The 26,483-nt window shown below is 50.6% G+C and overlaps 13 non-coding genes across 13 annotated transcripts; 7 read left to right on the forward strand and 6 right to left on the reverse strand.

Moving 5' to 3' along the window:
* Positions 1 to 8,348: 8,348 nt before the first annotated feature.
* On the forward strand, positions 8,349 to 8,538 carry LOC128824066 (U2 spliceosomal RNA). The gene has a single exon (XR_008442295.1). It is a non-coding gene; the product is annotated as a U2 spliceosomal RNA (small nuclear RNA).
* Positions 8,539 to 9,973: 1,435 nt separating this feature from the next.
* On the reverse strand, positions 9,974 to 10,047 carry TRNAN-GUU (transfer RNA asparagine (anticodon GUU)). The gene has a single exon. It is a non-coding gene; the product is annotated as a tRNA-Asn (tRNA).
* A 1,291-nt stretch (positions 10,048 to 11,338) lies between these two features.
* LOC128824067 (U2 spliceosomal RNA) lies at positions 11,339 to 11,528 on the forward strand. Its single transcript, XR_008442296.1, has one exon. It is a non-coding gene; the product is annotated as a U2 spliceosomal RNA (small nuclear RNA).
* A 1,435-nt stretch (positions 11,529 to 12,963) lies between these two features.
* Positions 12,964 to 13,037, reverse strand: TRNAN-GUU (transfer RNA asparagine (anticodon GUU)). The gene has a single exon. It is a non-coding gene; the product is annotated as a tRNA-Asn (tRNA).
* A 1,292-nt stretch (positions 13,038 to 14,329) lies between these two features.
* Positions 14,330 to 14,519, forward strand: LOC128824068 (U2 spliceosomal RNA). The gene has a single exon (XR_008442297.1). It is a non-coding gene; the product is annotated as a U2 spliceosomal RNA (small nuclear RNA).
* Positions 14,520 to 15,954: 1,435 nt separating this feature from the next.
* Positions 15,955 to 16,028, reverse strand: TRNAN-GUU (transfer RNA asparagine (anticodon GUU)). The gene has a single exon. It is a non-coding gene; the product is annotated as a tRNA-Asn (tRNA).
* A 1,291-nt stretch (positions 16,029 to 17,319) lies between these two features.
* On the forward strand, positions 17,320 to 17,509 carry LOC128824069 (U2 spliceosomal RNA). The gene has a single exon (XR_008442298.1). It is a non-coding gene; the product is annotated as a U2 spliceosomal RNA (small nuclear RNA).
* Positions 17,510 to 18,944: 1,435 nt separating this feature from the next.
* Positions 18,945 to 19,018, reverse strand: TRNAN-GUU (transfer RNA asparagine (anticodon GUU)). Its single transcript has one exon. It is a non-coding gene; the product is annotated as a tRNA-Asn (tRNA).
* A 1,291-nt stretch (positions 19,019 to 20,309) lies between these two features.
* On the forward strand, positions 20,310 to 20,499 carry LOC128824071 (U2 spliceosomal RNA). The gene has a single exon (XR_008442300.1). It is a non-coding gene; the product is annotated as a U2 spliceosomal RNA (small nuclear RNA).
* Positions 20,500 to 21,934: 1,435 nt separating this feature from the next.
* On the reverse strand, positions 21,935 to 22,008 carry TRNAN-GUU (transfer RNA asparagine (anticodon GUU)). The gene has a single exon. It is a non-coding gene; the product is annotated as a tRNA-Asn (tRNA).
* Positions 22,009 to 23,298: 1,290 nt separating this feature from the next.
* On the forward strand, positions 23,299 to 23,488 carry LOC128824072 (U2 spliceosomal RNA). The gene has a single exon (XR_008442301.1). It is a non-coding gene; the product is annotated as a U2 spliceosomal RNA (small nuclear RNA).
* Positions 23,489 to 24,923: 1,435 nt separating this feature from the next.
* Positions 24,924 to 24,997, reverse strand: TRNAN-GUU (transfer RNA asparagine (anticodon GUU)). The gene has a single exon. It is a non-coding gene; the product is annotated as a tRNA-Asn (tRNA).
* Positions 24,998 to 26,288: 1,291 nt separating this feature from the next.
* LOC128824073 (U2 spliceosomal RNA) lies at positions 26,289 to 26,478 on the forward strand. Its single transcript, XR_008442302.1, has one exon. It is a non-coding gene; the product is annotated as a U2 spliceosomal RNA (small nuclear RNA).
* Positions 26,479 to 26,483: the final 5 nt, after the last annotated feature.

Below are 26,483 nucleotides of genomic sequence, written 5' to 3' on the forward strand. Positions count from 1 at the left end.
CTGAAGGGGCCCAGACAAGCCCCCCCACACTGCCCCCCCCAACTGGCTGAGATTGGCCAGGCTTCTGCAGCACTCTACAGGCTATGCTTGGTATGTGGGAAAGGAGGGTGCAGAAGCTGTAAAACAATGGCTTACCATGGCCGCATGCAAGCCGAATTCTGTTGCCCAGACCTGTGATCTCTAGCAGCAAAGCCACAAGCACTCAGCATTAAGAGGCAAAATGCGACCTTGCACAGAAATCACATGTGCTATGTAATGTGAACAGTGTTGGTCACCGTGAAAGAGTATAAGCATTGTTCTGCAAAATGTAGCTTTTAAAACAATTCTCTCTTTTTTCCCCTCCCTACAGCAGCTGCAAATTCCTCAAGCCTCCCTCCTCCATCCCGAAGGTTATTACAGATCAGGCGTCGTAAGAAGAAGACGCGGGAGGACATGTTTTCTGAAATTATGCAATCCAGCAGGAGTGACAGCTCATCTGAATGAGTGGAAGGAAACAGTTTCAAAGTATAGGAAAGAAGTCAGTGAACGTGAGGAGAGGAGGGACCAACGTGAGGAGAGGAGGGACCAACGTGAGGAGAGGAGAGACGATCGAGATGAGAGATGGCGGCAGGAAGACCAGAGGTTGAAGGATGCAACGCTGGGGCTGCTCCGGCGTCTGGTGGAGGTTCAGGAACGGCTGCTGGAAAACAGACTGCCGCTTCAGCCCCTGTTCCACCCTCCCCCCTCCCCATGTTCCGTATCCTCCTCACCCAGACGTGTAAGAACGCGGGGGGGGAGGCTCCGTACACCTTCCCATTCCACCCCAGTAGACAGCCCAAGCAAAAGGCTGTCATTTTTTTAACCTTTTCTTTGTGGCTTTTTCCTTCCCAGCAATCCTCCTCCCAAATACCACCCGGGTTCCCTCCCTCTTTTTCTAATCTATTAATAAAGAATAAATGATTTTTAAATGATAGTGACTTTATTTGGTTTGAAAGAAAGCTGGGGGAAGGGGCAGAGTGGGTTCCTTACAGAAAATCAGTCAGTAAAGGGGGAGGGTTTTCATGAAGGAGAAACAAACAGATATTTCACACGGTAGCCTGGCCAGCCATGAAACTGGTTTTCAAAGCTTCTCTGATGCACAGCGCTTCATGGTGTGATCTTCTAATCGCCCTGGTGTCTGGCTGCGCGTAATCAGCAGCCAGGCGATTTGCCTCAGCCTCCCACCCCGCCATAAAGGTCTCCCCCTTACTTTCACAGAGATTGTGGAGCACACAGCAAGCAGAAATAACAATGGGGAGATTTCTTTGGCTGAGGTCAGAGCGAGTCAATAATGAACGCCAGCGACCTTTTAAACGGCCAAATGCACATTCTACCACCATTCTGCACTTGCTTAGCCTGTAGTTAAACAGCTCCTGACTCCTGTCCAGGCTGCCTGTGTATGGCTTCATAAGCCATGGCATTAAGGGGTAGGCTGGGTCCCCAAGAATAACTATGGGCATTTCAACATCCCCAACGGTTATTTTCTGGTCCGGAAAGTAAGTCCCTTGCTGCAGCCCTTTAAACAGAGTAGTGTTCCTGAAGACGCGAGCGTCATGAACCCTTCCCGCCCAGCCCGCGTTGATGTTGGTGAAACGTCCCTTGTGATCCACAAGTGCTTGCAGCACCATTGAAAAGTACCCCTTGCGGTTTATGTACTCGGTGGCTTGGTGCTCCGGTGCCAAGATAGGGATATGGGTTCCGTCTATTGCCCCACCACAGTTAGGGAATCCCATTGCAGCAAAACCATCCACTATAGCCTGCACATTTCCCAGAGTCACTAACTTTCGTAGCAGCACCTGAGTGATTGCTTTGGCTACTTGCATCACAGCAGCCCCCACCGTAGATTTGCCCACTCCAAATTGATTCCCGACTGACCGGTAGCTGTCTGGTGTTGCAAGCTTCCACAGGGCTATCGCCACGCGCTTCTCAACTGTGAGGGCTGCTCTCATCTTGGTATTCTGGCGTTTCAGGGCAGGAGACAGCAAGTCACAAAGTTCCATGAAAGTGCCCTTACGCATGCGAAAGTTCCGCAGCCACTGGGAATCGTCCCAGACCTGCAACACTATGCGGTCCCACCAGTCTGTGCTTGTTTCCCTTGCCCAGAATCGGCGTTCCATGGATAGAATCTGCCCCATTAACAACATGATCTCCAAAGCACCGGGGCCTGTGGTTTCACTGAATTCTGTGTCCGTGTCCGTGTCCATGTCCTCATCATGCTTGTCGCTGCGCTGCCGCTGCCGCTGCCTCCTCGCCTCGTTTTTCTGGTCCTGGCTGAGCATAAACTCCACGAGAACGCGCGAGGTGTTTGCAATATTCATGAGTGCTGTCTTGACCTCAGCGGGCTCCATGCTTGCCGTGGTATGGAGTCTGCAGTGTTCACCCACCCAGGAAAAAAGGCGCGAAAATGGTTGTCTGCCGTCCGTTGCTTTCATGCAGGGAGGGAGGGAGGGAGGAAGTGAGGCTGTACCCAGAACCACCTGCGACGATGTTTTTTGTCCCATCAGGCACTGGGATCTTAACCCACAATCCCAATGGGCGCAGGAGACTGCGGGAACTATGGGATAGCTATGGAATTGCTACCCACAGTGCAACGGTGCAGAAATCGACGCTAGCCCCGGTACTTGGACGCACACCACTGAATTACTGTGCTAGTGTGGCCGCACTCATTTCGACTTTATACAACCTGTTTCTCAAATCCGAATTATCTAAATTCGGATTAATCCCGTAGTGTAGACATACCCTCAGGTGCAAAATCATTATTCCGTTGGAATCAGATTAAAGCCTCCTCACTCCCAGTGTCACAGTCATTGACATGGCTCATTCCTGGGATGTTAATACAATCAGTGGAACCAAATCCCTTTCCAGAGCCAAGGCACACAAAGAAATCCTGGGGCTTTTTGTCCCTAGGCTTCTGGCGCCATCGTGTGGCCATTTGGTTTCACTCCTTTGTGTTAAAACCTTTAGCATTCTGCAAAGAAATGTTAATTCCTTGGGAGAGACTCGGGAGCGTTTCTCTGTTTTGTGTTATTAAGGATTGAAATGTTCCCTGGGTTCCTTGGTCCTAACCTGCCTCCCGTTCTACTGCCCACACAGCCCCATCCCAGCCCTCAGCCCCCAGTAGATGCTGATTTCCCTTAGCCCCATCTGTGCAGGGTGTGAAGCCCTTTCACTCCGCATTGCTTAGTTCCCCTAACTCTGAAGGACTTCAGCTCCTTTGTGTCTCCAGGGACCCTCCACACCACTCCCCTGCTTACCACGGTTGAGAGAATTTTTTTTTTACTTCAAGGTCCCAGAAGCAAAGGCAAGGTTTTCATCCCGAGGCCAAAAGACCAAAAACATCAAGACACTTGATCACAGCCTTGGATAGACCAAGAGACTACTAACACTTTATTGCAGTAGCATGAGTCTGCCTCTCAGCACCTGCCGCTCATTTTAAAGGCCCCACATTAATAATATCAATATGAACTTACTGGAGAGTCTATTGCATTATTTGGGGTGGGGGAACCTGTTAAAAATATTCATAAAACTCCTTTCCCAAGAGAGTCCCAGGGCTCTTGATATCCCGTGTATTGGGCGATGAATGTCCACTGACTATGTAGCTGATTGTGGTATAAACATCTTAGATTTCCCCAGCTGATTGCTTTTGTCTGTGCTTTAATTTGTAATATTTCCATTAGTCTATCTATAGTTGTCACGGTCTGGTCTTTCATTTGTTTTTATCAACATTTAAATGAACTCTTAGGTGCTGGGTTAAGACTGGTGGGAAATATTATTTTGTTACAAGGATTGGTCAAGGTATAGCTAAGCCGGGCTCAAGTTTCATTATAAAAACCAGGGTCCAAGAAAGAAGAAAGAAAGAAAAAAAGAACTCACCTCCAAGACACAACCCAAGACCAATGCAGTCAAAATAATCTACACGACCATGATGTGCAGCAACCAGAACCCAGACAAGACCGACCTTGTCTGGCCAACAGGGAAAGTCCATCTGTGTGATCAGGATTGGTGAGCCTAGCACTGTACACTTAGTGTGTGTTTTCTGTTTTGGTAATTGTTAATAAATAGAGGTTAAGGACACAGGTGACTCATGTCTCCCCATAGTGGGGGGAGGGGATTTTCTAAAGGGCAGGACATGTGACTACCCCTCATGTCTCCCCTGCACAGTGACCCCCCCACCTTGCCCCCAACCTTGTGCTGCCGCGCTCTCCCTGCCCCGCTGCACTCTCCCTGCGACATGTTGTCTCGGGGGCGGGTTCTGACCTCCTTTCACCTCCCCACCCCTGCAAGTTCATCCTCTTCTCTGGCAGCCGGAGGGGGAATGGAACAGAGCCACTTCTGCCTGAAAGAGCCTGGCTGGGAGGCAGTGGCGGCCCACTCCCTGCCTGGATTCAGGTATTGTGGACAGGGCCAAGCATGCTGGGCAGGGAGGGGGGCTTCGGATCACATGGCCATTATCCCCGGATATGGGGCCTTGGGGGGTGGCCCGCTGTTGCCCCAGGTGCCGTGGACAGGGACCAAGCGAGCCAGAGCACCCCCTCCTCACCTCCCGGCATGTTTCTAGCTTGCTTGGACCCTTTCTGTCTGCTACTGTAAAGTGAAAGGAACAAAATTCCCAAATCCTTCCTGGTGAGGAGCCAGGTTTGCTGCTCATAGTCTGAATTTCACAGACTTCCAAGTCTTGGAATATCCAAGAACAGCATTTCTAATGGGAAGGTGGATGCAGAGAAGTTCAACTGGAGATGCCCAGACCTCCCATGGGTGTGGGTTGGAAATTAATAATATTTTGAGGATCATTAGGGAAATCAGCATTTAGTCACAATTTTTGTCTCTCTTATTTCATGATATGGTGCTATGTAGAGGAATCAATAATTAATTTTAATGTAAGGAACAAATCTCTAAATTCTATTTATTCAGTTATAAAAAATAGTGTTGCCTTTGTTTTCCCTCTCTTGCAATAATGAACTGAATTTGGTGGTTTTCTGAAAAGCGCAGAGAGATTAACTTTGGGGAATTCAGTCTCTGTATTTGTGAGTCAGTGTTTTACCCTCACAGTTCCATGCACACATTGAAAGGCTAAGAGGGATCTAAGAGCTGGTCTATGCCAGAAACTTCTGTTGGCTTAGCTCTGTCTCTCAGGGTGTGAGAAATCCACCACCCTGAGCAATGTGGTTCAGCTGCCCTAAGCCCTAGTGCAGACAGCACTAGCTCAATGGAAGACTTTTTCTGTTACCTTGCATCTCTACTCTGAAGTGCAGTGATACTGTCATATTTTATGTGTAGATTTGCCTAGAGGTGAAATCAATCCCAGCTCCAGTTGGCACCAAGTATATGGAGGGCCTACAGCAAGTAGAACTCTAGTCCTTCCATAGGTGGCAGACTTCAAACCTGTGTAAGGAGACCCCGATAGATCATTATCCCATCATCTTAACCACTCACCTACATTTACTTGACGAAAAACCTTTCCTCACTGCACAATGGCTCTGTTCTCACTGAATTGTCATTTCCAATTGTTTAACTAGACCAGCTTCCGCAGCACACTCACTGCTGTGCACTTCTGTAAGTGTGTCCATGGCTGAACAGCGAGAATTCCTGCCTATTTCCTTTCTGGCTGGAGCATGAGAGTGTGTTTGTGGTTAATGACGTTGCTGTAGATTCTTTCCATTCCCCACCTCGACAATTCGGACAGTCCCTTTTCCCATCATATCACAAGCACATCAGTGATTCCAATAGCAGGGGGCAGGTTTTTGCTGGGACGCTGAGACTTTCCAGGGGGTTGGTATCGCCTTTCTTTCCTCAGCCTGGGGTAAACTCAGCTTTTTATTCCATCCCTCACCTTTCAAAGAATAACAGCAGCATGAAGAAACAGGAGAGCGAATATCTCACCGTCAGGGCTGAATGTGGCCACGTCCCCTCTATTTGACCATTATCATTGCAGGAGAGAAGGTTTCAATGGAATTGAATGCCTTGGCTGAGACACAGAAAGGTTTTGCTGTTCATGGATCTGTGCAAAAGAAATTGGTTCTCTGGAGGAGGGAAATGAAATGCCCACATGGTTGCGCAATGCCCTAAGGAATGAGGGTGAAGGAATCAGGCTGAGAAATGACTGGAATGGACTCACCTAGGGTTGAAATAACATTTCTTTCTCTCCTGTAGGCAGTGAGAAATGTGACATTAATTCAGATGGGGAGTTGAGGCTTCTTTAGCTCTTTGTAGAAACTGGAACTTGATTCCCAGAAAGGGCGAGAGGGGAAGTCTGGGGCTGCCTTGAGTCCCTGGCTGGGGTCTCCTGGGCAGTGGAAAACATCCTTTGTTTGGTGCTGCCAAGGGGATCGTGGAGAGCTGAGACATTACTCGGCTTGGATCGAAGGGGGATGTTGGATGGAATTTATCACAGAACCCTCCCTGCTCCCCAGAGCCCCATGGGGATAATCTAGAGAAGGGGGAATCATTTCTCACCTGCGCTCCCAGAAGACCTGCTAGGACTCCTTCCTGTCAGCTACACACACACACTCCCTCTCCCCCCACACACACAGTCCCACGCACACTTCAGTTGAAAAGCAGCTGGCAATGTAGTAGGATGCCCATTGAATGATGGGATAGAGAAACCATCATCATGTGATGCTATACTGGCCCATCAGGCACTCCAAATCCTTCCCAAAGCACCATGCAGCCAGTTGCACAGTGTGACAGCTAGCCACAGTGCTCTGCTCTCTGTGGCGATCCAAGAGCTGCTAACATGGATGTGCTCTGGTCACACAAGCCGCATAGTGTGGACACGCAACAGCAGTTCAATGACAACGCTTTAACTACAGGCAAGAGGTGGATGAGGCGGCAGCCTGCCGGGGAGCTCCCCGGCACCTCTGGCTGCCTGGGCTGAAGGCAAGACGGTTTTGAGGCGGAAAAAGGGGGCCTTTGAGGCTCCCGGCAGGTCTCGAGGAAGTAGCAGAAGCTTACTGCCGTCTCTGGGTGGGCTCGAACGGTTAACAGCGGAACGCGCTGACCCATTGCGCCACAGAGACACGGCGGGATTGAGCGCAAAAGTCGGGAATCAGCTCAGGGGATAGGTGTGAAGTGGTTAGACAAGAAACAGCAAGGATCTGGACTGGAATGGAGTGAAACTGTATCTTATGTGTGCCTGATGACTGTACGTTTGAGATAGTTCCGTGGGAAGGAGCAGAAAAGAGCATTGGGGCTGCGGTATAGCGTTTGCGTATGCTTTCTCTGACCTGTTTTGCTGTAAGAGTTAACAGGGAGAGATTGTTAGTCGCAGGTCAGTGGGTGGGTATATGCAAATTAGGTGTGTACAGGGAAACCAGTGAGAGGAAGGAAGCTGAAAGACTTCTCTGTCTTTTGAACAGAATGGTGTGTTAACGGTTCTTGCTTTGAATTCCTCCATTGAAGTCATTTCGGGGAAGTGACCCTCACTTAGAGTTACCTAGTTCTCAAAGTCACGTGACTGGTATTCGGTGCGTGTCTGGGAGCTCGTCATGGTGAGGTAGAAAGCGGTGGGGGCAGAGGGGCTGCGTAGTGTCTGAGCTTATCAGCCTTGCTTCTTTGTTGTCTATGAGCTGAGATGAAGTGTAGGGCAGCAGGGGACCTCACTGGCCGCCCGCAGTAGAGACATCCTTCTTTGACTAAGAGAAAAGGACACAGAGACTTTCTTTGTTGCATCATATGAAGTGGAACCATAAACTTCTTGGATGCTGAATCTCAACGAGTGAGAGTCAATCCATTCTCATCATCATCATATCCACTCCTTATACTCCACACCCCATCATAGCCACTTTATGAACTTCATTGATTCATATCTCAATGTCTGTACTTTGACCCCTCAACCTTTTACCCCCCATGGGGGATATTGTAGATTCTGTATTCCTTATGCCACCGGATTTTAAACCAAACTTTGCATCCTCGATAATCTGTACGTTATTCCCTGATAACCAGAAACTTCTATGCTTAAACTCAGTACCGTTCACTTTTGTTTTTAACATCATCTTAATAGAGACATTTGTACGGAACGCATTTCAGGACACCGTCAATACCACATTGAGTAATCGAGACCGCTGAGCAGGGAAATAACCCACTTCCTTCTCTGACACGTACTCATTCGCTACACCGATACTGACTTGGACTCCTTATACATTCCATGGGTGGCGTACCCGAGCCCACACATCCACTGACACTTTAAAAACTCTTGCACCCCAATTTGGCTCTATGCTGGTTATGGGTGATATGTATGTATCTCTTCACCCTTGCAACCGATACCTGAAATCCCTCATAAATCAAGCCTGACCCCCAGAAGCACAGCACCTTCCCTCTTAACTCGTGGATACTTAATTTTAAACATTAACTTTAATAAAAATTGTAAAACCTGTTCTTATCAGTTTCATATCTGATATGTCCTTTATTTGAGGACTGCATGTTACATTGATTTTTGAAACAAGAGGCTGGAATAGGAGCTTGCTCTGTCCACCTCACGCATTGACCTGGTATTGCAGCGTCTCTGGGAACAGGGCATCTGCTTTTGGGGAGAAAAACAGGAAGAGTTTCACTGTGAAGAGGCTGGTTTGATAAGGCGTTTTTTGTTTGTTTGTTTTTAAGAATAGCCTGGACTCATTGGCGTTTTGATTTCTTTGTGACAAAATATTGCTCCAACTTCTTGGGGGTGTTTTCTGAGTCTATAGATGTGGGTTTCTTTGTCTTGCTGGAGGATTGTTTTAAAAGCCGGGTGTGACGGGTCGGGTCGCAGAAACCCCTTTGGGGCTGCCACCTGATGTGCCTAGACTACCTCCGAGTCCGTTTTCCCTGCCAGCTTGGGATTTCGGTACCTTGCCTGTTTGAGACAGACGCGCTTGCCTGCCGCAAACACAGATCCAAGTCTGAACCACATCCCCCACAAGCTGCAGGCTTAACTGAAAACTGTTGAAGAAGTGCTCCCGTCTCCGGCACTCGGATAGCCAGCTCCCAATGGGGTCCAAACCCCAAATCAATCCGTTTTACCTTGTAGAAAGCTTATCCAGGGTAAACTGTGAAATCCTGTTACCGGGGCTGCTGCCCAGCAGCCTGCCCATCTGCCTGCCAGCCCTAGAGCTCGTAAAGCACTAATCCAGATAGTGGCAGCTGGGAGCTCTAGGCCAAAGAGCCAGCAGAGTGGCGCAGCGGAAGCGTGCTGGGCCCATAACCCAGAGGTCAATGGATCGAAACCCTCCTCTGCTAGGCCTGCGCTCGTTTTTTTTGGCTCTGGGCCTTCAAGCCAGGCGGCGACCAGAGTCTAGGCCGTGAGGCAAGAGGTGGCTGAGGCGGCAGCCTGCCGGGGAGCTCCCCGGCACCTCTGGCTGCCTGGGCTGAAGGCAAGAGGCAGGCCTGGGCATGGTGAGGGCCTCCTGTCCCAGAATGAGGCAGGAGTTCTTCCTTTCTGCCCCCTCCCTCTGCCCCACCAGCCGGCGGCTGCTGCGGGAGAACACGAGGGAGGCTCTGAGGACGCTAGGCAGCTCTGTGTGGTTCTCAGGGGAAAGAGCCGAGGCTCCCGACTCCACCTGCCATTGACTCGCGTGGCCCTGCGCTCCGTCAGCCGGGGCGGGCCAGGCTGCGGACGTAACTCAGGCTTGGGCATCATGGCCACGCTTTCCTGATGAGGCCTGAGGCAGGCCAAGAGCTCTGCGCAGCCTAGAGGGAAGTGGGAGGGAGGCAGTCTTCGAGCCGGCGTGTCTCGTCCGTTTCTCCCTTGCCGCTTGGGCGGAGGCGGGAAGGGAGCCAAACGTTCCCAGCTGATTGTTTTGCACTCGGCCTTGACGATTAAGCCCAAACCTCCGGCATGGCTGCTGGGAGATGGGTTTCTGAATGCCATCCAGCGCGCTCTTCAGGCCACCAGCTGAAAGCACTGAGGCCAAGGAGGACGGTTTTGAGGCGGCAAAAGGGGGCCTTTGGGGCTCCCGAGGAAGTAGCAGAGGCTTACTGCCGTCCCTGGGTGGGCTCGAACCACCATCCTTTCGGTTAACAGCCGAACGCGCTGACCCATTGCGCCACAGAGACACGGCTAGATTGAGCGCAAAAGTCGGGAATCAGCTCAGGGGATAGGTGTGAAGTGGTTAGACAAGAAACAGCAAGGATCTGGACTGGAATGGAGTGAAACTGTATCTTATGTGTGCCTGATGACTGTACGTTTGAGATAGTTCCGTGGGAAGGAGCAGAAAAGAGCATTGGGGCTGCGGTATAGCGCTTGCGTATGCTTTCTTTGACCTGTTTTGCTGTAAGAGTTAACAGGGAGAGATTGTTAGTCGCAGGTCAGTGGGTGGGTTTATGCAAATTAGGAGTGTACAGGGAAACCAGTGAGAGGAAGGAAGCTGAAAGACTTCTCTGTCTTTTGAACAGAATGGTGTGTTAACGGTTCTTGCTTTGAATTCCTCCATTGAAGTCATTTCGGGGAAGTGACCCTCACTTAGAGTTACCTAGTTCTCAAAGTCACGTGAATGGTGTTCGGTGCGTGTCTGGGAGCTCGTCATGGTGAGGTAGAAAGCGGTGGGGGCAGAGGGGCTGCGTAGTGTCTGAGGTTATCAGCCTTGTTTCTCTGTTCTCTATGAGTTAAGATCAAGTGTAGGGCAGCAGAGGACCTCACTGGCCGCCCGCAGTAGAGACATCCTTCTTTGACTATGAGAAAAGGACCCAGAGACTTTCTCCGTTGCATCATATGAAGTGGAACTATAAACTTCTTGGATGCTGAATCTCAACGAGTGAGAGTATCCACTCCTTATACTCCACACCCCATCATAGCCACTTTATGAACTTCATTGATTCATATCTCAATGTCTGTACTTTGACCCCTCAACCTTTTACCCCCCATGGGGGATATTGTAGATTCTGTATTCCTTATGCCACCGGATTTTAAACCAAACTTTGCATCCTCGATAATCTGTACGTTATTCCCTGATAACCAGAAACTTCTATGCTTAAACTCAGTACCGTTCACTTTTGTTTTTAACATCATCTTAATAGAGACATTTGTACGGAACGCATTTCAGGACACCGTCAATACCACATTGAGTAATCGAGACCGCTGAGCAGGGAAATAACCCACTTCCTTCTCTGACACGTACTCATTCGCTACACCGATACTGACTTGGACTCCTTATACATTCCATGGGTGGCGTACCCGAGCCCACACATCCACTGACACTTTAAAAACTCTTGCACCCCAATTTGGCTCTATGCTGGTTATGGGTGATATGTATGTATCTCTTCACCCTTGCAACCGATACCTGAAATCCCTCATAAATCAAGCCTGACCCCCAGAAGCACAGCACCTTCCCTCTTAACTCGTGGATACTTAATTTTAAACATTAACTTTAATAAAAATTGTAAAACCTGTTCTTATCAGTTTCATATCTGATATGTCCTTTATTTGAGGACTGCATGTTACATTGATTTTTGAAACAAGAGGCTGGAATAGGAGCTTGCTCTGTCCACCTCACGCATTGACCTGGTATTGCAGCGTCTCTGGGAACAGGGCATCTGCTTTTGGGGAGAAAAACAGGAAGAGTTTCACTGTGAAGAGGCTGGTTTGATAAGGCGTTTTTTGTTTGTTTGTTTTTAAGAATAGCCTGGACTCATTGGCGTTTTGATTTCTTTGTGACAAAATATTGCTCCAACTTCTTGGGGGTGTTTTCTGAGTCTATAGATGTGGGTTTCTTTGTCTTGCTGGAGGATTGTTTTAAAAGCCGGGTGTGACGGGTCGGGTCGCAGAAACCCCTTTGGGGCTGCCACCTGATGTGCCTAGACTACCTCCGAGTCCGTTTTCCCTGCCAGCTTGGGATTTCGGTACCTTGCCTGTTTGAGACAGACGCGCTTGCCTGCCGCAAACACAGATCCAAGTCTGAACCACATCCCCCACAAGCTGCAGGCTTAACTGAAAACTGTTGAAGAAGTGCTCCCGTCTCCGGCACTCGGATAGCCAGCTCCCAATGGGGTCCAAACCCCAAATCAATCCGTTTTACCTTGTAGAAAGCTTATCCAGGGTAAACTGTGAAATCCTGTTACCGGGGCTGCTGCCCAGCAGCCTGCCCATCTGCCTGCCAGCCCTAGAGCTCGTAAAGCACTAATCCAGATAGTGGCAGCTGGGAGCTCTAGGCCAAAGAGCCAGCAGAGTGGCGCAGCGGAAGCGTGCTGGGCCCATAACCCAGAGGTCAATGGATCGAAACCCTCCTCTGCTAGGCCTGCGCTCGGTTTTTTTGGCTCTGGGCCTTCAAGCCAGGCGGCGACCAGAGTCTAGGCCGTGAGGCAAGAGGTGGCTGAGGCGGCAGCCTGCCGGGGAGCTCCCCGGCACCTCTGGCTGCCTGGGCTGAAGGCAAGAGGCAGGCCTGGGCGTGGTGAGGGCCTCCTGTCCCAGAATGAGGCAGGAGTTCTTCCTTTCTGCCCCCTCCCTCTGCCCCACCAGCCGGCGGCTGCTGCGGGAGAACACGAGGGAGGCTCTGAGGACGCTAGGCAGCTCTGTGTGGTTCTCAGGGGAAAGAGCCGAGGCTCCCGACTCCACCTGCCATTGACTCGCGTGGCCCTGCGCTCCGTCAGCCGGGGCGGGCCAGGCTGCGGACGTAACTCAGGCTTGGGCAGCATGGCCACGCTTTCCTGATGAGGCCTGAGGCAGGCCAAGAGCTCTGCGCAGCCTAGAGGGAAGTGGGAGGGAGGCAGTCTTCGAGCCGGCGTGTCTCATCCGTTTCTCCCTTGCCGCTTGGGCGGAGGCGGGAAGGGAGCCAAACGTTCCCAGCTGATTGTTTTGCACTCGGCCTTGACGATTAAGCCCAAACCTCCGGCATGGCTGCTGGGAGATGGGTTTCTGAATGCCATCCAGCGCGCTCTTCAGGCCACCAGCTGAAAGCACTGAGGCCAAGGAGGACGGTTTTGAGGCAGCAAAAGGGGGGCTTTGGGGCTCCCGAGGAAGTAGCAGAGGCTTACTGCCGTCCCTGGGTGGGCTCGAACCACCATCCTTTCGGTTAACAGCCGAACGCGCTGACCCATTGCGCCACAGAGACACGGCTGGATTGAGCGCAAAAGTCGGGAATCAGCTCAGGGGATAGGTGTGAAGTGGTTAGACAAGAAACAGCAAGGATCTGGACTGGAATGGAGTGAAACTGTATCTTATGTGTGCCTGATGACTGTACGTTTGAGATAGTTCCGTGGGAAGGAGCAGAAAAGAGCATTGGGGCTGCGGTATAGAGCTTGCGTATGCTTTCTTTGACCTGTTTTGCTGTAAGAGTTAACAGGGAGAGATTGTTAGTCGCAGGTCAGTGGGTGGGTATATGCAAATTAGGAGTGTACAGGGAAACCAGTGAGAGGAAGGAAGCTGAAAGACTTCTCTGTCTTTTGAACAGAATGGTGTGTTAACGGTTCTTGCTTTGAATTCCTCCATTGAAGTCATTTCGGGGAAGTGACCCTCACTTAGAGTTACCTAGTTCTCAAAGTCACGTGAATGGTGTTCGGTGCGTGTCTGGGAGCTCGTCATGGTGAGGTAGAAAGCGGTGGGGGCAGAGGGGCTGCGTAGTGTCTGAGGTTATCAGCCTTGTTTCTCTGTTCTCTATGAGTTAAGATCAAGTGTAGGGCAGCAGAGGACCTCACTGGCCGCCCGCAGTAGAGACATCCTTCTTTGACTATGAGAAAAGGACCCAGAGACTTTCTCCGTTGCATCATATGAAGTGGAACTATAAACTTCTTGGATGCTGAATCTCAACGAGTGAGAGTATCCACTCCTTATACTCCACACCCCATCATAGCCACTTTATGAACTTCATTGATTCATATCTCAATGTCTGTACTTTGACCCCTCAACCTTTTACCCCCCATGGGGGATATTGTAGATTTCTGTATTCCTTATGCCACCGGATTTTAAACCAAACTTTGCATCCTCGATAATCTGTACGTTATTCCCTGATAACCAGAAACTTCTATGCTTAAACTCAGTACCGTTCACTTTTGTTTTTAACATCATCTTAATAGAGACATTTGTACGGAACGCATTTCAGGACACCGTCAATACCACATTGAGTAATCGAGACCGCTGAGCAGGGAAATAACCCACTTCCTTCTCTGACACGTACTCATTCGCTACACCGATACTGACTTGGACTCCTTATACATTCCATGGGTGGCGTACCCGAGCCCACACATCCACTGACACTTTAAAAACTCTTGCACCCCAATTTGGCTCTATGCTGGTTATGGGTGATATGTATGTATCTCTTCACCCTTGCAACCGATACCTGAAATCCCTCATAAATCAAGCCTGACCCCCAGAAGCACAGCACCTTCCCTCTTAACTCGTGGATACTTAATTTTAAACATTAACTTTAATAAAAATTGTAAAACCTGTTCTTATCAGTTTCATATCTGATATGTCCTTTATTTGAGGACTGCATGTTACATTGATTTTTGAAACAAGAGGCTGGAATAGGAGCTTGCTCTGTCCACCTCACGCATTGACCTGGTATTGCAGCGTCTCTGGGAACAGGGCATCTGCTTTTGGGGAGAAAAACAGGAAGAGTTTCACTGTGAAGAGGCTGGTTTGATAAGGCGTTTTTTGTTTGTTTGTTTTTAAGAATAGCCTGGACTCATTGGCGTTTTGATTTCTTTGTGACAAAATATTGCTCCAACTTCTTGGGGGTGTTTTCTGAGTCTATAGATGTGGGTTTCTTTGTCTTGCTGGAGGATTGTTTTAAAAGCCGGGTGTGACGGGTCGGGTCGCAGAAACCCCTTTGGGGCTGCCACCTGATGTGCCTAGACTACCTCCAAGTCCGTTTTCCCTGCCAGCTTGGGATTTCGGTACCTTGCCTGTTTGAGACAGACGCGCTTGCCTGCCGCAAACACAGATCCAAGTCTGAACCACATCCCCCACAAGCTGCAGGCTTAACTGAAAACTGTTGAAGAAGTGCTCCCGTCTCCGGCACTCGGATAGCCAGCTCCCAATGGGGTCCAAACCCCAAATCAATCCGTTTTACCTTGTAGAAAGCTTATCCAGGGTAAACTGTGAAATCCTGTTACCGGGGCTGCTGCCCAGCAGCCTGCCCATCTGCCTGCCAGCCCTAGAGCTCGTAAAGCACTAATCCAGATAGTGGCAGCTGGGAGCTCTAGGCCAAAGAGCCAGCAGAGTGGCGCAGCGGAAGCGTGCTGGGCCCATAACCCAGAGGTCGATGGATCGAAACCCTCCTCTGCTAGGCCTGCGCTCGTTTTTTTTGGCTCTGGGCCTTCAAGCCAGGCGGCGACCAGAGTCTAGGCCGTGAGGCAAGAGGTGGCTGAGGCGGCAGCCTGCCGGGGAGCTCCCCGGCACCTCTGGCTGCCTGGGCTGAAGGCAAGAGGCAGGCCTGGGCGTGGTGAGGGCCTCCTGTCCCAGAATGAGGCAGGAGTTCTTCCTTTCTGCCCCCTCCCTCTGCCCCACCAGCCGGCGGCTGCTGCGGGAGAACACGAGGGAGGCTCTGAGGACGCTAGGCAGCTCTGTGTGGTTCTCAGGGGAAAGAGCCGAGGCTCCCGACTCCACCTGCCATTGACTCGCGTGGCCCTGCGCTCCGTCAGCCGGGGCGGGACAGGCTGCGGACGTAACTCAGGCTTGGGCAGCATGGCCACGCTTTCCTGATGAGGCCTGAGGCAGGCCAAGAGCTCTGCGCAGCCTAGAGGGTAGTGGGAGGGAGGCAGTCTTCGAGCCGGCGTGTCTCGTCCGTTTCTCCCTTGCCGCTTGGGCGGAGGCGGGAAGGGAGCCAAACGTTCCCAGCTGATTGTTTTGCACTCGGCCTTGACGATTAAGCCCAAACCTCCGGCATGGCTGCTGGGAGATGGGTTTCTGAATGCCATCCAGCGCGCTCTTCAGGCCACCAGCTGAAAGCACTGAGGCCAAGGAGGACGGTTTTGAGGCAGCAAAAGGGGGGCTTTGGGGCTCCCGAGGAAGTAGCAGAGGCTTACTGCCGTCCCTGGGTGGGCTCGAACCACCATCCTTTCGGTTAACAGCCGAACGCGCTGACCCATTGCGCCACAGAGACACGGCTGGATTGAGCGCAAAAGTCGGGAATCAGCTCAGGGGATAGGTGTGAAGTGGTTAGACAAGAAACAGCAAGGATCTGGACTGGAATGGAGTGAAACTGTATCTTATGTGTGCCTGATGACTGTACGTTTGAGATAGTTCCGTGGGAAGGAGCAGAAAAGAGCATTGGGGCTGCGGTATAGTGCTTGCGTATGCTTTCTTTGACCTGTTTTGCTGTAAGAGTTAACAGGGAGAGATTGTTAGTCGCAGGTCAGTGGGTGGGTATATGCAAATTAGGAGTGTACAGGGAAACCAGTGAGAGGAAGGAAGCTGAAAGACTTCTCTGTCTTTTGAACAGAATGGTGTGTTAACGGTTCTTGCTTTGAATTCCTCCATTGAAGTCATTTCGGGGAAGTGACCCTCACTTAGAGTTACCTAGTTCTCAAAGTCACGTGAATGGTGTTCGGTGCGTGTCTGGGAGCTCGTCATGGTGAGGTAGAAAGCGGTGGGGGCAGAGGGGCTGCGTAGTGTCTGAGGTTATCAGCCTTGTTTCTCTGTTCTCTATGAGTTAAGATCAAGTGTAGGGCAGCAGAGGACCTCACTTGCTGCCTGCAGTAGAGACATCCTTTTTTGACTATGAGAAAATGACCCAGAGACTTTCTCCGTTGCATCATATGAAGTGGAACTATAAACTTCTTGGATGCTGAATCTCAACGAGTGAGAGTATCCACTCCTTATACTCCACACCCCATCATAGCCACTTTATGAACTTCATTGATTCATATCTCAATGTCTGTACTTTGACCCCTCAACCTTTTACCCCCCATGGGGGATATTGTAGATTCTGTATTCCTTATGCCACCGGATTTTAAACCAAACTTTGCATCCTCGATAATCTGTACGTTATTCCCTGATAACCAGAAACTTCTATGCTTAAACTCAGTACCGTTCACTTTTGTTTTTAACATCATCTTAATAGAGACATTTGTACGGAACGCATTTCAGGACACCGTCAATACCACATTGAGTAATCGAGACCGCTGAGCAGGGAAATAACCCACTTCCTTCTCTGACACGTACTCATTCGCTACACCGATACTGACTTGGACTCCTTATACATTCCATGGGTGGCGTACCCGAGCCCACACATCCACTGACACTTTAAAAACTCTTGCACCCCAATTTGGCTCTATGCTGGTTATGGGTGATATGTATGTATCTCTTCACCCTTGCAACCGATACCTGAAATCCCTCATAAATCAAGCCTGACCCCCAGAAGCACAGCACCTTCCCTCTTAACTCGTGGATACTTAATTTTAAACATTAACTTTAATAAAAATTGTAAAACCTGTTCTTATCAGTTTCATATCTGATATGTCCTTTATTTGAGGACTGCATGTTACATTGATTTTTGAAACAAGAGGCTGGAATAGGAGCTTGCTCTGTCCACCTCACGCATTGACCTGGTATTGCAGCGTCTCTGGGAACAGGGCATCTGCTTTTGGGGAGAAAAACAGGAAGAGTTTCACTGTGAAGAGGCTGGTTTGATAAGGCGTTTTTTGTTTGTTTGTTTTTAAGAATAGCCTGGACTCATTGGCGTTTTGATTTCTTTGTGACAAAATATTGCTCCAACTTCTTGGGGGTGTTTTCTGAGTCTATAGATGTGGGTTTCTTTGTCTTGCTGGAGGATTGTTTTAAAAGCCGGGTGTGACGGGTCGGGTCGCAGAAACCCCTTTGGGGCTGCCACCTGATGTGCCTAGACTACCTCCAAGTCCGTTTTCCCTGCCAGCTTGGGATTTCGGTACCTTGCCTGTTTGAGACAGACGCGCTTGCCTGCCGCAAACACAGATCCAAGTCTGAACCACATCCCCCACAAGCTGCAGGCTTAACTGAAAACTGTTGAAGAAGTGCTCCCGTCTCCGGCACTCGGATAGCCAGCTCCCAATGGGGTCCAAACCCCAAATCAATCCGTTTTACCTTGTAGAAAGCTTATCCAGGGTAAACTGTGAAATCCTGTTACCGGGGCTGCTGCCCAGCAGCCTGCCCATCTGCCTGCCAGCCCTAGAGCTCGTAAAGCACTAATCCAGATAGTGGCAGCTGGGAGCTCTAGGCCAAAGAGCCAGCAGAGTGGCGCAGCGGAAGCGTGCTGGGCCCATAACCCAGAGGTCGATGGATCGAAACCCTCCTCTGCTAGGCCTGCGCTCGTTTTTTTTGGCTCTGGGCCTTCAAGCCAGGCGGCGACCAGAGTCTAGGCCGTGAGGCAAGAGGTGGCTGAGGCGGCAGCCTGCCGGGGAGCTCCCCGGCACCTCTGGCTGCCTGGGCTGAAGGCAAGAGGCAGGCCTGGGCGTGGTGAGGGCCTCCTGTCCCAGAATGAGGCAGGAGTTCTTCCTTTCTGCCCCCTCCCTCTGCCCCACCAGCCGGCGGCTGCTGCGGGAGAACACGAGGGAGGCTCTGAGGACGCTAGGCAGCTCTGTGTGGTTCTCAGGGGAAAGAGCCGAGGCTCCCGACTCCACCTGCCATTGACTCGCGTGGCCCTGCGCTCCGTCAGCCGGGGCGGGCCAGGCTGCGGACGTAACTCAGGCTTGGGCAGCATGGCCACGCTTTCCTGATGAGGCCTGAGGCAGGCCAAGAGCTCTGCGCAGCCTAGAGGGTAGTGGGAGGGAGGCAGTCTTCGAGCCGGCGTGTCTCGTCCGTTTCTCCCTTGCCGCTTGGGCGGAGGCGGGAAGGGAGCCAAACGTTCCCAGCTGATTGTTTTGCACTCGGCCTTGACGATTAAGCCCAAACCTCCGGCATGGCTGCTGGGAGATGGGTTTCTGAATGCCATCCAGCGCGCTCTTCAGGCCACCAGCTGAAAGCACTGAGGCCAAGGAGGACGGTTTTGAGGCAGCAAAAGGGGGGCTTTGGGGCTCCCGAGGAAGTAGCAGAGGCTTACTGCCGTCCCTGGGTGGGCTCGAACCACCATCCTTTCGGTTAACAGCCGAACGCGCTGACCCATTGCGCCACAGAGACACGGCTGGATTGAGCGCAAAAGTCGGGAATCAGCTCAGGGGATAGGTGTGAAGTGGTTAGACAAGAAACAGCAAGGATCTGGACTGGAATGGAGTGAAACTGTATCTTATGTGTGCCTGATGACTGTACGTTTGAGATAGTTCCGTGGGAAGGAGCAGAAAAGAGCATTGGGGCTGCGGTATAGTGCTTGCGTATGCTTTCTTTGACCTGTTTTGCTGTAAGAGTTAACAGGGAGAGATTGTTAGTCGCAGGTCAGTGGGTGGGTATATGCAAATTAGGAGTGTACAGGGAAACCAGTGAGAGGAAGGAAGCTGAAAGACTTCTCTGTCTTTTGAACAGAATGGTGTGTTAACGGTTCTTGCTTTGAATTCCTCCATTGAAGTCATTTCGGGGAAGTGACCCTCACTTAGAGTTACCTAGTTCTCAAAGTCACGTGAATGGTGTTCGGTGCGTGTCTGGGAGCTCGTCATGGTGAGGTAGAAAGCGGTGGGGGCAGAGGGGCTGCGTAGTGTCTGAGGTTATCAGCCTTGTTTCTCTGTTCTCTATGAGTTAAGATCAAGTGTAGGGCAGCAGATGACCTCACTGGCTGCCCGCAGTAGAGACATCCTTTTTTGACTATGAGAAAATGACCCAGAGACTTTCTCCGTTGCATCATATGAAGTGGAACTATAAACTTCTTGGATGCTGAATCTCAACGAGTGAGAGTATCCACTCCTTATACTCCACACCCCATCATAGCCACTTTATGAACTTCATTGATTCATATCTCAATGTCTGTACTTTGACCCCTCAACCTTTTACCCCCCATGGGGGATATTGTAGATTCTGTATTCCTTATGCCACCGGATTTTAAACCAAACTTTGCATCCTCGATAATCTGTACGTTATTCCCTGATAACCAGAAACTTCTATGCTTAAACTCAGTACCGTTCACTTTTGTTTTTAACATCATCTTAATAGAGACATTTGTACGGAACGCATTTCAGGACACCGTCAATACCACATTGAGTAATCGAGACCGCTGAGCAGGGAAATAACCCACTTCCTTCTCTGACACGTACTCATTCGCTACACCGATACTGACTTGGACTCCTTATACATTCCATGGGTGGCGTACCCGAGCCCACACATCCACTGACACTTTAAAAACTCTTGCACCCCAATTTGGCTCTATGCTGGTTATGGGTGATATGTATGTATCTCTTCACCCTTGCAACCGATACCTGAAATCCCTCATAAATCAAGCCTGACCCCCAGAAGCACAGCACCTTCCCTCTTAACTCGTGGATACTTAATTTTAAACATTAACTTTAATAAAAATTGTAAAACCTGTTCTTATCAGTTTCATATCTGATATGTCCTTTATTTGAGGACTGCATGTTACATTGATTTTTGAAACAAGAGGCTGGAATAGGAGCTTGCTCTGTCCACCTCACGCATTGACCTGGTATTGCAGCGTCTCTGGGAACAGGGCATCTGCTTTTGGGGAGAAAAACAGGAAGAGTTTCACTGTGAAGAGGCTGGTTTGATAAGGCGTTTTTTGTTTGTTTGTTTTTAAGAATAGCCTGGACTCATTGGCGTTTTGATTTCTTTGTGACAAAATATTGCTCCAACTTCTTGGGGGTGTTTTCTGAGTCTATAGATGTGGGTTTCTTTGTCTTGCTGGAGGATTGTTTTAAAAGCCGGGTGTGACGGGTCGGGTCGCAGAAACCCCTTTGGGGCTGCCACCTGATGTGCCTAGACTACCTCCGAGTCCGTTTTCCCTGCCAGCTTGGGATTTCGGTACCTTGCCTGTTTGAGACAGACGCGCTTGCCTGCCGCAAACACAGATCCAAGTCTGAACCACATCCCCCACAAGCTGCAGGCTTAACTGAAAACTGTTGAAGAAGTGTTCCCGTCTCCGGCACTCGGATAGCCAGCTCCCAATGGGGTCCAAACCCCAAATCAATCCGTTTTACCTTGTAGAAAGCTTATCCAGGGTAAACTGTGAAATCCTGTTACCGGGGCTGCTGCCCAGCAGCCTGCCCATCTGCCTGCCAGCCCTAGAGCTCGTAAAGCACTAATCCAGATAGTGGCAGCTGGGAGCTCTAGGCCAAAGAGCCAGCAGAGTGGCGCAGCGGAAGCGTGCTGGGCCCATAACCCAGAGGTCGATGGATCGAAACCCTCCTCTGCTAGGCCTGCGCTCGTTTTTTTTGGCTCTGGGCCTTCAAGCCAGGCGGCGACCAGAGTCTAGGCCGTGAGGCAAGAGGTGGCTGAGGCGGCAGCCTGCCGGGGAGCTCCCCGGCACCTCTGGCTGCCTGGGCTGAAGGCAAGAGGCAGGCCTGGGCGTGGTGAGGGCCTCCTGTCCCAGAATGAGGCAGGAGTTCTTCCTTTCTGCCCCCTCCCTCTGCCCCACCAGCCGGCGGCTGCTGCGGGAGAACACGAGGGAGGCTCTGAGGACGCTAGGCAGCTCTGTGTGGTTCTCAGGGGAAAGAGCCGAGGCTCCCGACTCCACCTGCCATTGACTCGCGTGGCCCTGCGCTCCGTCAGCCGGGGCGGGCCAGGCTGCGGACGTAACTCAGGCTTGGGCAGCATGGCCACGCTTTCCTGATGAGGCCTGAGGCAGGCCAAGAGCTCTGCGCAGCCTAGAGGGAAGTGGGAGGGAGGCAGTCTTCGAGCCGGCGTGTCTCGTCCGTTTCTCCCTTGCCGCTTGGGCGGAGGCGGGAAGGGAGCCAAACGTTCCCAGCTGATTGTTTTGCACTCGGCCTTGACGATTAAGCCCAAACCTCCGGCATGGCTGCTGGGAGATGGGTTTCTGAATGCCATCCAGCGCGCTCTTCAGGCCACCAGCTGAAAGCACTGAGGCCAAGGAGGACGGTTTTGAGGCGGCAAAAGGGGGCCTTTGGGGCTCCCGAGGAAGTAGCAGAGGCTTACTGCCGTCCCTGGGTGGGCTCGAACCACCATCCTTTTGGTTAACAGCCGAACGCGCTGACCCATTGCGCCACAGAGACACGGCTGGATTGAGGGCAAAAGTCGGGAATCAGCTCAGGGGATAGGTGTGAAGTGGTTAGACAAGAAACAGCAAGGATCTGGACTGGAATGGAGTGAAACTGTATCTTATGTGTGCCTGATGACTGTACGTTTGAGATAGTTCCGTGGGAAGGAGCAGAAAAGAGCATTGGGGCTGCGGTATAGCGCTTGCGTATGCTTTCTTTGACCTGTTTTGCTGTAAGAGTTAACAGGGAGAGATTGTTAGTCGCAGGTCAGTGGGTGGGTTTATGCAAATTAGGAGTGTACAGGGAAACCAGTGAGAGGAAGGAAGCTGAAAGACTTCTCTGTCTTTTGAACAGAATGGTGTGTTAACGGTTCTTGCTTTGAATTCCTCCATTGAAGTCATTTCGGGGAAGTGACCCTCACTTAGAGTTACCTAGTTCTCAAAGTCACGTGAATGGTGTTCGGTGCGTGTCTGGGAGCTCGTCATGGTGAGGTAGAAAGCGGTGGGGGCAGAGGGGCTGCGTAGTGTCTGAGGTTATCAGCCTTGTTTCTCTGTTCTCTATGAGTTAAGATCAAGTGTAGGGCAGCAGAGGACCTCACTGGCCGCCCGCAGTAGAGACATCCTTCTTTGACTATGAGAAAAGGACCAGAGACTTTCTCCGTTGCATCATATGAAGTGGAACTATAAACTTCTTGGATGCTGAATCTCAACGAGTGAGAGTATCCACTCCTTATACTCCACACCCCATCATAGCCACTTTATGAACTTCATTGATTCATATCTCAATGTCTGTACTTTGACCCCTCAACCTTTTACCCCCCATGGGGGATATTGTAGATTCTGTATTCCTTATGCCACCGGATTTTAAACCAAACTTTGCATCCTCGATAATCTGTACGTTATTCCCTGATAACCAGAAACTTCTATGCTTAAACTCAGTACCGTTCACTTTTGTTTTTAACATCATCTTAATAGAGACATTTGTACGGAACGCATTTCAGGACACCGTCAATACCACATTGAGTAATCGAGACCGCTGAGCAGGGAAATAACCCACTTCCTTCTCTGACACGTACTCATTCGCTACACCGATACTGACTTGGACTCCTTATACATTCCATGGGTGGCGTACCCGAGCCCACACATCCACTGACACTTTAAAAACTCTTGCACCCCAATTTGGCTCTATGCTGGTTATGGGTGATATGTATGTATCTCTTCACCCTTGCAACCGATACCTGAAATCCCTCATAAATCAAGCCTGACCCCCAGAAGCACAGCACCTTCCCTCTTAACTCGTGGATACTTAATTTTAAACATTAACTTTAATAAAAATTGTAAAACCTGTTCTTATCAGTTTCATATCTGATATGTCCTTTATTTGAGGACTGCATGTTACATTGATTTTTGAAACAAGAGGCTGGAATAGGAGCTTGCTCTGTCCACCTCACGCATTGACCTGGTATTGCAGCGTCTCTGGGAACAGGGCATCTGCTTTTGGGGAGAAAAACAGGAAGAGTTTCACTGTGAAGAGGCTGGTTTGATAAGGCGTTTTTTGTTTGTTTGTTTTTAAGAATAGCCTGGACTCATTGGCGTTTTGATTTCTTTGTGACAAAATATTGCTCCAACTTCTTGGGGGTGTTTTCTGAGTCTATAGATGTGGGTTTCTTTGTCTTGCTGGAGGATTGTTTTAAAAGCCGGGTGTGACGGGTCGGGTCGCAGAAACCCCTTTGGGGCTGCCACCTGATGTGCCTAGACTACCTCCGAGTCCGTTTTCCCTGCCAGCTTGGGATTTCGGTACCTTGCCTGTTTGAGACAGACGCGCTTGCCTGCCGCAAACACAGATCCAAGTCTGAACCACATCCCCCACAAGCTGCAGGCTTAACTGAAAACTGTTGAAGAAGTGTTCCCGTCTCCGGCACTCGGATAGCCAGCTCCCAATGGGGTCCAAACCCCAAATCAATCCGTTTTACCTTGTAGAAAGCTTATCCAGGGTAAACTGTGAAATCCTGTTACCGGGGCTGCTGCCCAGCAGCCTGCCCATCTGCCTGCCAGCCCTAGAGCTCGTAAAGCACTAATCCAGATAGTGGCAGCTGGGAGCTCTAGGCCAAAGAGCCAGCAGAGTGGCGCAGCGGAAGCGTGCTGGGCCCATAACCCAGAGGTCAATGGATCGAAACCCTCCTCTGCTAGGCCTGCGCTCGTTTTTTTTGGCTCTGGGCCTTCAAGCCAGGCGGCGACCAGAGTCTAGGCCGTGAGGCAAGAGGTGGCTGAGGCGGCAGCCTGCCGGGGAGCTCCCCGGCACCTCTGGCTGCCTGGGCTGAAGGCAAGAGGCAGGCCTGGGCGTGGTGAGGGCCTCCTGTCCCAGAATGAGGCAGGAGTTCTTCCTTTCTGCCCCCTCCCTCTGCCCCACCAGCCGGCGGCTGCTGCGGGAGAACACGAGGGAGGCTCTGAGGACGCTAGGCAGCTCTGTGTGGTTCTCAGGGGAAAGAGCCGAGGCTCCCGACTCCACCTGCCATTGACTCGCGTGGCCCTGCGCTCCGTCAGCCGGGGCGGGCCAGGCTGCGGACGTAACTCAGGCTTGGGCAGCATGGCCACGCTTTCCTGATGAGGCCTGAGGCAGGCCAAGAGCTCTGCGCAGCCTAGAGGGAAGTGGGAGGGAGGCAGTCTTCGAGCCGGCGTGTCTCGTCCGTTTCTCCCTTGCCGCTTGGGCGGAGGCGGGAAGGGAGCCAAACGTTCCCAGCTGATTGTTTTGCACTCGGCCTTGACGATTAAGCCCAAACCTCCGGCATGGCTGCTGGGAGATGGGTTTCTGAATGCCATCCAGCGCGCTCTTCAGGCCACCAGCTGAAAGCACTGAGGCCAAGGAGGACGGTTTTGAGGCGGCAAAAGGGGGCCTTTGGGGCTCCTGAGGAAGTAGCAGAGGCTTACTGCCGTCCCTGGGTGGGCTCGAACCACCATCCTTTTGGTTAACAGCCGAACGCGCTGACCCATTGCGCCACAGAGACACGGCTGGATTGAGGGCAAAAGTCGGGAATCAGCTCAGGGGATAGGTGTGAAGTGGTTAGACAAGAAACAGCAAGGATCTGGACTGGAATGGAGTGAAACTGTATCTTATGTGTGCCTGATGACTGTACGTTTGAGATAGTTCCGTGGGAAGGAGCAGAAAAGAGCATTGGGGCTGCGGTATAGCGCTTGCGTATGCTTTCTTTGACCTGTTTTGCTGTAAGAGTTAACAGGGAGAGATTGTTAGTCGCAGGTCAGTGGGTGGGTTTATGCAAATTAGGAGTGTACAGGGAAACCAGTGAGAGGAAGGAAGCTGAAAGACTTCTCTGTCTTTTGAACAGAATGGTGTGTTAACGGTTCTTGCTTTGAATTCCTCCATTGAAGTCATTTCGGGGAAGTGACCCTCACTTAGAGTTACCTAGTTCTCAAAGTCACGTGAATGGTGTTCGGTGCGTGTCTGGGAGCTCGTCATGGTGAGGTAGAAAGCGGTGGGGGCAGAGGGGCTGCGTAGTGTCTGAGGTTATCAGCCTTGTTTCTCTGTTCTCTATGAGTTAAGATCAAGTGTATGGCAGCAGAGGACCTCACTGGCCGCCCGCAGTAGAGACATCCTTCTTTGACTATGAGAAAAGGACCCAGAGACTTTCTCCGTTGCATCATATGAAGTGGAACTATAAACTTCTTGGATGCTGAATCTCAACGAGTGAGAGTATCCACTCCTTATACTCCACACCCCATCATAGCCACTTTATGAACTTCATTGATTCATATCTCAATGTCTGTACTTTGACCCCTCAACCTTTTACCCCCCATGGGGGATATTGTAGATTCTGTATTCCTTATGCCACCGGATTTTAAACCAAACTTTGCATCCTCGATAATCTGTACGTTATTCCCTGATAACCAGAAACTTCTATGCTTAAACTCAGTACCGTTCACTTTTGTTTTTAACATCATCTTAATAGAGACATTTGTACGGAACGCATTTCAGGACACCGTCAATACCACATTGAGTAATCGAGACCGCTGAGCAGGGAAATAACCCACTTCCTTCTCTGACACGTACTCATTCGCTACACCGATACTGACTTGGACTCCTTATACATTCCATGGGTGGCGTACCCGAGCCCACACATCCACTGACACTTTAAAAACTCTTGCACCCCAATTTGGCTCTATGCTGGTTATGGGTGATATGTATGTATCTCTTCACCCTTGCAACCGATACCTGAAATCCCTCATAAATCAAGCCTGACCCCCAGAAGCACAGCACCTTCCCTCTTAACTCGTGGATACTTAATTTTAAACATTAACTTTAATAAAAATTGTAAAACCTGTTCTTATCAGTTTCATATCTGATATGTCCTTTATTTGAGGACTGCATGTTACATTGATTTTTGAAACAAGAGGCTGGAATAGGAGCTTGCTCTGTCCACCTCACGCATTGACCTGGTATTGCAGCGTCTCTGGGAACAGGGCATCTGCTTTTGG

This window comes from Malaclemys terrapin, chromosome 15, assembly GCF_027887155.1.
Source record: "Malaclemys terrapin pileata isolate rMalTer1 chromosome 15, rMalTer1.hap1, whole genome shotgun sequence".
NCBI lineage: Eukaryota > Metazoa > Chordata > Testudines > Emydidae > Malaclemys > Malaclemys terrapin.